The sequence below is a fragment of the Akebia trifoliata genome, chromosome 10, assembly GCF_017979445.1.
Source record: "Akebia trifoliata isolate Shusen 1 chromosome 10, ASM1797944v1, whole genome shotgun sequence".
Taxonomy (NCBI): Eukaryota; Viridiplantae; Streptophyta; class Magnoliopsida; order Ranunculales; family Lardizabalaceae; genus Akebia; species Akebia trifoliata.
Window position 1 is genome coordinate 25,032,918 of NC_141384.1, and position 9,691 is coordinate 25,042,608.

General features: G+C 36.4%; 1 pseudogene; it reads right to left on the reverse strand.

Annotated features, from left to right (window-relative positions):
- Window positions 1-588: 588 nt before the first annotated feature.
- Window positions 589-4,234, reverse strand: LOC147393409 (putative wall-associated receptor kinase-like 16 pseudogene; annotated as a pseudogene).
- Between the last annotated feature and the right edge of the window lie 5,457 nt (window positions 4,235-9,691).

Genomic DNA, 9,691 nt, shown 5'->3' on the forward strand with positions numbered 1-9,691 from the left:
AACTGAAACTAATAAAATATAAAGATTACGGTTCCAAATATCATAGGAACCGAACCGGAACCAACCCATTGACACCCTTAAAAGTGAGGTTTGATGGTAACATACTTCATAAAGTAAAATTCCCTTGGGGTTAGAACTCCCACGGGAGTTTTTTAAATAAAAATGTAACATCTAGGTCTGCGGTTTAAATCTCTAGCTCTTCTATCTTATGTGACAAAAGGTCGTCAAAAATCTGTCCCACTAAGATGCAATCCCACAAGCCATGGATTGACCATAAGCCAAAATTCAATGAATCCTAACTGATATTAAATAGGAAAATGCTGAAATGACAAAAAAATATTTAGTGCAATTCTCACAAGTCTGATATGGGATGTGCATATAATCATAGATATTTTTCCTCACGATACGAGTAAAAACCATCTACGGTAATGTATGCATGTCTACATCAGAATTGTGAGAATCACAGTAAATCCTGTGTCACCCCAGCATGACTCAAATAAATATTGTTCTAATGCATGATACACGTTTGTCCAACATGATCAAACACAAACATAAAACCTAGATCACAAGTGGTTTACTATTTCATACATTAAAACTACAAACACCATGTGTAGAAATGAATTAATGACTCAACTTAATTTTAGTGAAGATGTCTTACTAAATGATCATCGAGCCATCTCTAATTCAAGAATGAAGTGATCTCCCAAACTATTTTGACCAGGTGCAGGTGCATCAACACTACTGTAAGACTTTGATGGTTCACCAAGAAAATAAATTGACTCTTCTTGATTTTGTTGTGCCCATGGATGATTTTGGTACTTTCTCAATCTGTCGAGCATTGCTGCCACTTCCTTCATTGTGGGTCTCTTTTCCCCTTTCACTTTTAGGCATCTCTTTGCTAGCTCAGCCACTGCCAGTAGTTGCTCTTTGTCACCCTCATTTACTACTCGATCATCAAGAATCTCAAAGAAACGGTTCTCTTCGATCATAGAAATGAAAAACATAGCTAGACTTCTATGCTCCTCGGCTCTCTCCAATGAAAGGGGCTTCTCCCCTGTTAAAAGCTCCACAAGAACAACACCAAAGCTATAAACATCACTTTTCTCCGTTAGTTGACCCGTTTGAAAACATTCAGGATCCAAATAGCCTAAGGTTCCTTGAACAAGCGTAGTCATTTGAGTTTGATTGAGAGGAACCAACCTCGAAGCTCCAAAATCGGATACTTTCGTAGTGAAATTCTCATCCAATAGTATGTTGGCGGACTTGACATCTCTGTGAAGGACTGGTGTCGAATGCGCGGAATGCAAATAAGCTAATGCACCTGCCGTTTCGGCTGCAATCCTTAACCGGTGTCCCCAAGAAAGAGGACTACTTCCATGGCTCTCGTTATGAATGTGATGGAAGAGGGTACCATGAGAAACAAATTCGTAAACCAACAATGGAACTTCTGTCTCTAAACAACAACCAATGAGCTTCACCACATTTCGATGCTTGATTTGGGAAAGAATATCGACTTCATTTATAAATTCTATGATCTGGCTCTGATCCATATGTTTGGACTTCTTAATGGCTACTACTCTATTATTAGGTAAAATTCCTTTGTACACAGTACCAGAACCTCCCTGGCCTAGAACTCGACTCTCATCGTAGTTGTTAGTCGCCCTTTTTAGGTCTTCCACAGTAAAAATCTTGGCAATCTCTGAAACACCATTCCGTGAAGAGATTTGTTGTTGCAACAACAAACCTCCATTTTGTTGGAAGAACTTTTCTCTGAGTTTGATAAGTTTTCTTTGATTGAATGCTCGATATGAGAAGGAGCCGCAAACAATAACGAACAAAATCCCAAGACCAGTACCTGCATACAAAAGCCTTTCACTCAACGAGGATTTTGAAATCAATGGGTTAACAAGAAAACCTCTGAATCAGTAAAACTGAAATGGTATCACCAAAATGGCCAAGCCAACTCGGGATCAGCCATTCTAAGTCGGTTTAGCAGCCATGGAAACCAGTTTTCAAAACGAGTGTTTTACAAAGTCAGGTGAACATTTTTCAAATACTACATAATTGGATTCGATTTTAAAGTATTTATGCACCATTAAACTAATCTTCCTTACCCTCTTTGATATTTCAAAATAGGAATGTCTTAAAACCCAAGGTGTACAAAGATAAATTCACTACGGATTTTTTTTACACAGGCATATAAATTAATTTTATTATCGTATCCGATATTACCAGCTTATTCGACTAAGAGTTTCATCCTTTTTAGTATTTTCACCTTTCAAAACCTTGTTAAAATTGATATTTACCTCCCACCAATTGCATCACTGGAAATGGTTTTGTATCACGAATGCAGCCAGTTCCGCTAGTTTTACCGTCGCCGTGGTAGCCTTTTGGACACTTGCAGCTATAACTCCCGTTCGTGTTATCGCAAAATTCTGGCCTTACGCAGGGTGAAGCTTCGCACTCATCAATATCTATATCAATTCAGCCCATCGACAGCAGGAGAAAAATAAGTCAGATTAGCCAAGTTGAACTCAAAACACTTAACAATTAGCAAAGTTTTAGCTTTCAGATCACTTCTATTGAAAACTGGAGTACAACATTAATTGTTTGGTGACAATGCTAAGAAGTAATCTTCTGGAGTTTAGAAGCCCTTTTAGAAAGTGTAGGTGTATTTGCCAATTTGGTGAAATGAACTGAAGAATAGTTTGTGGATTTGTGAAGAGTGAAAACAAGCAAGAGAACCACAGATTTTTTTCCTCGAGATTAAAGGTAAGAAATTTATAGCTCTCTGCCCATGGCCACTGCCACTTGTGCTGTCAGCGCAGTTTTCCAGTGCAGTATCAGTTTACCACCTTAGGGTATAGGGAGTAGAAACACCACGTGTAATTTAAAGAAAAAGTTTCTATACATTTTGAAGTGGGATGAGTGTTTCAAAGTTTATTTATTATTTGACTTTTCGTTTTTTTTTTTTTCCAGAAGTCTAGAAGTCAATTGCCTACATAATTTTCAATATCGGGAAACAACAATCCATCCATGAACGATGCCGACATGAATCTCAGACAAGTCGTACTCCCTTTTATTTTGTATGGGTTCAGACAAATCACCACATTATATCCGATCCGACGAGGTGAGAATTCTTTTGGATGTTTCACTGAGCGAAAGAATTAAAGAAAGAAAAAGAGAAAGGGAGATCTTAGTTATAACGTCTCATCTCGCTCATGAATGATATTGAGATTACTTGGCTATATCAACCAGGTGTTGACGATTTCTTGATTACTCACCAAACATGTTTTCTGACTTAAAAAAAGTATATCTATGAACAACAGAAAGCTTAAAAAAACTAACCTTCACATCCTTGGTATATGTAAGGGTTGCCTTTGTAACCGTTGCTGCAGTTACACAGATATCCAGGCCCATTATCGGAATTATAACAGTGGCTATTCTCCGCACGACAAGCATAAGATGATGGATTATACATTCTAGCGTCTTCACATTTCTGGTTCCCAATCGCCCAGTCCAGCACCACGGGCAACATAGTTAAATTGAGTCTACTATAACTGGGTAGATAGGATGAGTTGAATTTGAACGAGTTTTCATCAGCTAGAAAGGCATAGCTGCATGTTTCGTACCCTGGGAAATCCTTTGTAACATTGTATACATTATCAAGAGTTATGTTAAGCGTCTTAAGTCCATGGGGAATGGAAGTCTTGCAACAACCAATACCGGCGCAAGACTCCTCGGTACTCGAACTGCTTTCATTGATGCAAACCAACGTGCACCCACTCTGGAAATTTTGTTTCTCATACTCGGCGAATAAGGCATTGACGTTACACCCTAGGGCTATAAACTTGTTGCGGGTGGATGAAAACCTTAGAGGGCTATCCCCTAAATCGACTGATGTCCGTTCGAAAGTAATTCTTTCTCCTTGGCTGTCATAGCAGTCCTTGCTAACAGTGCCATCGATGATAACTTGTGCGTCAACAAGCGATATACTTAGAATCTCAACATTATCAGTACGTATACCACCTAGGAACGCTTTCGGGTTGGAATTGTCTTTGGTGTCACATGTTATGTTATATCCAACATCCATATAGCATCCACCACCGATGCCGAAGGGGTAAGGAATGATCACATCTCCGCATTTTTCTTCACATCCAGGCAAGGATAGAGATGCTGCGATGGCCATTGATGATGACAGGATGATATGAAGCATAAGAAGCTGTGTATGCATTGCTACCTCTATTGTTCTCATCTTTTTCTTTTGCTTGTGAAATTATAGAGAGGGAGATGTAGATGATCGGACAGAGGTGAATTTCTTGCTTAATTTTATAAGAGGCCAGGCCAAGAGAACCAAGACATAGGAAGGTGCTAATTAAGGGAGCTTTTTCGCCATTTAGGGTTTTGTTTATGCTTAGTCAAACAAAGTATCAAACCCAGAACTCAGAAAGGGTCACATATAAGATGTTCCAGAAACAAGAATCTCTTACAATTTTCTACCTAATGGGAGAGAGACGACTACTCTTTCCATGGAAAGAGTCAACAGATACAATGGCACGTTAAGGTTATGGAAAATGCTTCCAATTAAAGTCAATAATTTTACCTCTATGGTAATACCTCCTTGGAAAATTAGGCATATTTGACTTGCCTCCCTGATATTAGAAAAAGTTTGAATTGCCTCCTTAAAAAACTTTAACCTTCTTTACTTCCAGGGGTTTAGGACTTTGGGTTGCTACTTTTCTCCCCTTTCTTTTTACATTTCATATAACATTATTTTAACTAATCAACCTATGTTGAAAATTAAAATCAAATTGATTGGTTATTTTTAACCATCAGATTCAATTATTTTTCATACACCGCTTAAAACTATTGAAGGTGTCAGCGTGCTAAGTTCATTAAAGCCCGGGTTCATACTCTACCTCACCTATAATTACTAATAAACAATTAGCCCGGGTTCATACTCTACCTCACCTATAATTACTAATAAACAATCAATTTACTTATGGAGAAGGCTGAAATAACATTGAAATTGACATCGTTTCACACATTATTGATGTGGATTCAATACCATAAATGCTTTTCATTGAGAAACGAATGAAAAGCTTCTATGGTTATCTGCACACCAATGTGTGAAACGATGTCAATTTCAATGTCACTCCTGCATGACTCTTTGCTTATAAAAGAAAAGAAAAAACTTTAAAATTAGGGCATATAGGTAAATGAGATACAATGCTTTTACCCACAAGAAGTTGGCTCAATAGTAAAATTAGCGATAGGAGTTTGCTCCCTCCGACCACGTGTTCAAAAATGGGTCATTTTCTAAACTACCCTATTGCACATTAAAAAACTTTTGACGAATCGTTGCGTACAACCATAGGACTAAGCTCATCCCAAAAGGGATGTGGGGGGTACATTGCTCTTTTTTTTTTTTTTACTAGGCAAGTAAGAGATCAATGGTCCACAATGGTGAAAGTGGGTTTAATAGTGTAGATACCTCAATTTAAACGGGTCACTACTCGAAAAGGCCCAAAAATACAGATTTTCCAAATAAATGGGCCAACGGGCCTCAAGGGCCCAAGTCATTGAAAAGTGACATTTTGATTAAACCAAGGCCTCTAAGACCTCCTAATGGTTTGGGAGGCCCGCCAAGAGGACTCGGCCAATCCTCCGCTTTCCAAATATTCACCGCTCCTCTTCCAAAATAAAAAACGCTAAATTTTTTATAAAGTTCACTAACGGGCCTAAAAAAGTCTGATTTGCCAATGTGACATTTTGATTAATTCAATAATTTCAAAAATCTCAAAAAAATTAATAAATTAAAAAATGTGAGACTTGGGATGCCTACCCCTTCTCTACTACTACCGCTCCACCTCCAAATCCGCAAATACCTCAAGCCCAATACACTAAAAGCCCACAAACCACTATCCATACCTAATTCATTATCCAACCCACAACCCTAACCCATCAATCACTACCCACATCAACCAATCAGTATATTGATAATCAAATATGACACATGTCATCACCCCATCTCACCTCCCTCATCCAACTACCTAGCCCATTAATTTTATTTAAACCTCATCTATCTACATATCAACCCATCACTTTTTCTCTTAAATCAAACACATCTACCCACACCCTAACATATACCTCCCCTAATCTACCCTCATCATTCCCTACAAAACCCACATCTACAACCTAAACATACACCATCCTCTCAAGTCAAACACTCAACCTCTCACATCAACCTATCTCAACCCTTCATTTCCACCCACTTTGACACATGACATCATCTACCTCACCCTCCCAAAATATCACCAACCACCTCTTTAAATCATCAATTCTCTTAAACCAAATACCATTTAATCACAACCACCATCTTAAACTCACCTCACCAAACACTCCACCCTAATGGGTTGGGTAGGATCCAAACCATTTGGGTCAAAACTCACCCATTTAACCCCCTTCCATAAATACCCTTCAATCTCCTCTAAATTACACCCATTTCTTTCTCAAACTTATAATCATTCTATCATTTTTCTTCATTTCACCCAACTTTACCCCTAAAAAAAATCATCATCTATAAATACCATCATCCTCTTCCTAAAAAAACCCCCAACTTTCACTACAAAAATTATCCCCCCAACTCTCACTATTAACCACTATTACAAAAAAAAAGAAAACAAAAAATCCATCTTCTCTCCTCATCTTTTCTCCAATCTCATACTAATCCTCTACAAAAAAATAATCACATCTTTTTACATCACTAAGGACTCAAAAGACTTTAAGAAGAAAAAGAAGGAAATTGAAGATACAAGGTGGGTTCAACGCAATCTCCCCTCTCTCTCTACCCTCTCCTCCTCCCTCTTCTATTATCCCCCCTCCTCTTCATTTATTTTAAATGGATTTAAGATGAATAGATCTCAAGGCAAATGATCCATTAGGATCTTTTCTTTCAATGAGATGATCCTATGATCGAGCCAAAAATAAATCCCTACTTAGGGTACACATTATCAATACGTGGCACTTTCGTTTTTATTCTTGTATTTTCGATTAAAATGACCGAGTTGAGTTGAGGTTACCACTATTTAGTGGGGAGAAAATGGTGCCTAACACCTTCCATTTTCTTCAACCGAGCTGCTTACCCCGAATTTCAAGGTTCAATTAGTTCCTATCCATCGAGAGTCACTAAACACCAAAAATGTCACATTTTCTAAAAAATGCACATCGGGTGACCATTCACACCCACTTACAAAAATGAATGGTGGCGACTCCTAACCTTAGTAGATGTGGTCATCGTAACGACGAAATCACGTGTCTACAAATGGCATTTGAACCTAGCTAGTCATAAGATCAATACTCTTCAAGTCTTACTAACTTAGGTAAGTGGCACCTTCTATGAGATTTATACCATTTTAAATCTTTATCCACATAACTATAAATATATAATTTATCAAGATCGAGAATCATTTTTATATCTCAAGAAACCTATTCACATTCCTAAAGATCAAGAGTTTAAGGTACTTACCTTGTGCCATAAGTTAAATTGATGATCCAAGATATAGTTAGAAATTTGTCTTTTATAATCTACTTGCCAATGACCCGATATGGCAAATCCCCAAGTCGTGAGCCTTGTTCCACGTGTTCTTTAATTTTTCAAACTTACATTTTCTCCCCTCTCTATGTTGAATCGATTAGGGTTCTAATGATTAATGGAGATCACCACGATTCAAAAATCCAATCTCTTCTCACATTTTATGCATGTGCATGTGTCTATTATGGGGTGTCGATCCACTTAAATTGATGAAAATAGAAGACTAAGAGATCTTCTTTTAATAGGATTCCTATCCATCAAGGTTTCCTATTAAAACCTTAAGAGTATTTCTAATTCTAATATTATTACGATTTATCATTAATTATTGATGTTTCTCTAATAGGTAGAATCCTTGTGCAAGTCAAAAATTAAAACATGTAGATCAATTGGAGGCCACACAGTTATGGCTGATGTGTGTGGAAAGCTTGAAGGAATAAAAACGTTTAACTCTACTGTTATTCGGTTGGTCCAGATATGGGCTTGCAATGGAATGTTGGTTGTTAAGGAGAATAGAAAGGTTCGATGGAAACCTCCTCCAATGAACATGATAAAGCTGAACACTGATGGGTCATTATCAGATAATGGCGTTGGAATTAGTTTTATAGCAAGGAATAATAGTGGTGAATTGCTTACCATTGGTTTTGGTCTTTCAATGCATACAGATATTGTATCTATAGAGCTGGAGGCAATTCTTCATGGATTGAATCACTTGAGGATGAGAGGTTACTTGGATGTAATTGTAAATTCAAATTCGCTAACTGCTATCCAAGGGATTAAAGAAGAATGGAATACACCATAGAGAGTTATAAATATAGTTAGAGAGATCAAAGCTACTATGCGTGCCTTCAATTCCGTTGAGTTGGAGTTTTCGTGGAGAGAATCAAACAAAGCAGCCGATTGGTTAGCTAGGAGGGATGCATCTCATGATATTTAAATTTTTTTTTATTCTTCGAATGCTCCTGTGGAGTTGTATAATATCCTCTTGTAGGATTTGAATGTTTGTTTTTTTTTTTTTTGGCATTAGCCTGTTTTTTTAATATATTAGGGTAGGGCCCTTTATAGCCTAAGCTTATCGATAAAAAAAAAAAAAAAAAAATTCTCCCACTTAGCCCATAAGATCGATTATGTTAAAGTGAATTTTCTTTTAGAAAATAATTTACTTTTGAAAAAGATTCAATTTAGAATTTTATAATCAAAAATATTTTTACACGTGATCACGAATTTTAAAATCTTGTCGATAATCCTAATATTTAATTAGATATTATAATATTATATTCTAGTTAAACACTAATGAGAGTCATGGATGTTGTATGTCATCTATGTCATACTTCTATGTATCACACCATTAATATCCTTTTTAATATAGCCTTTAATTATGCCATTGTTATTTGTTTTTTCATGACATTTCATATATTACTTAAATCCAAAATAAAATATGAACATAATATAATTGAAAATAAAAAATAAGCATAAATAAAATTATATTTAGTACTATTGTTAATGTCAATTATGTAACCGCTTCAAACTAAGAAATTTTAGATACATAAGAGATTTCTCCAAAAAACCTATCTTGATAACATGTTTTGTGTAAGCTTTGGGTGATAACCCCTTTGTTAGTAGCTATCATTTAAGTTGTACTAAGTTCTCTATTGACACTAACTGTTCATAAAATCTCTCTTTAACAATCAAGTACTTGACTTTTATGTGTTTCACATCGTTCAAGTACTTTCTATTCTTAAAAAAGAATACAATTGCAATGTTATCCCAATATATCTTTAGCGGCATGGCTATAGAGTCGACGATCTCAAATTCTAAGATAAGATTCCACAACCACAAAGCATGACTTGTGGCTTCAAAGCATGCCATGAACTCAGCCTCCATAGTGGATGAAGTAGTAATACTTTGCTTCACGTTTTTCCTTGAGATAGCTTTACCCATTAGTAAAAATACAAAACCTAAAGTAGACTTTCTAATATTAAAGTATCCAATAACATCTGAATTTGAGTATCCGATCACTTCTAAATGATCTAATCTCCTATAAGTAAGCATATAGTCATTCATCCCTTGTAAATATCTTATATTCTTCATTGCAATTTT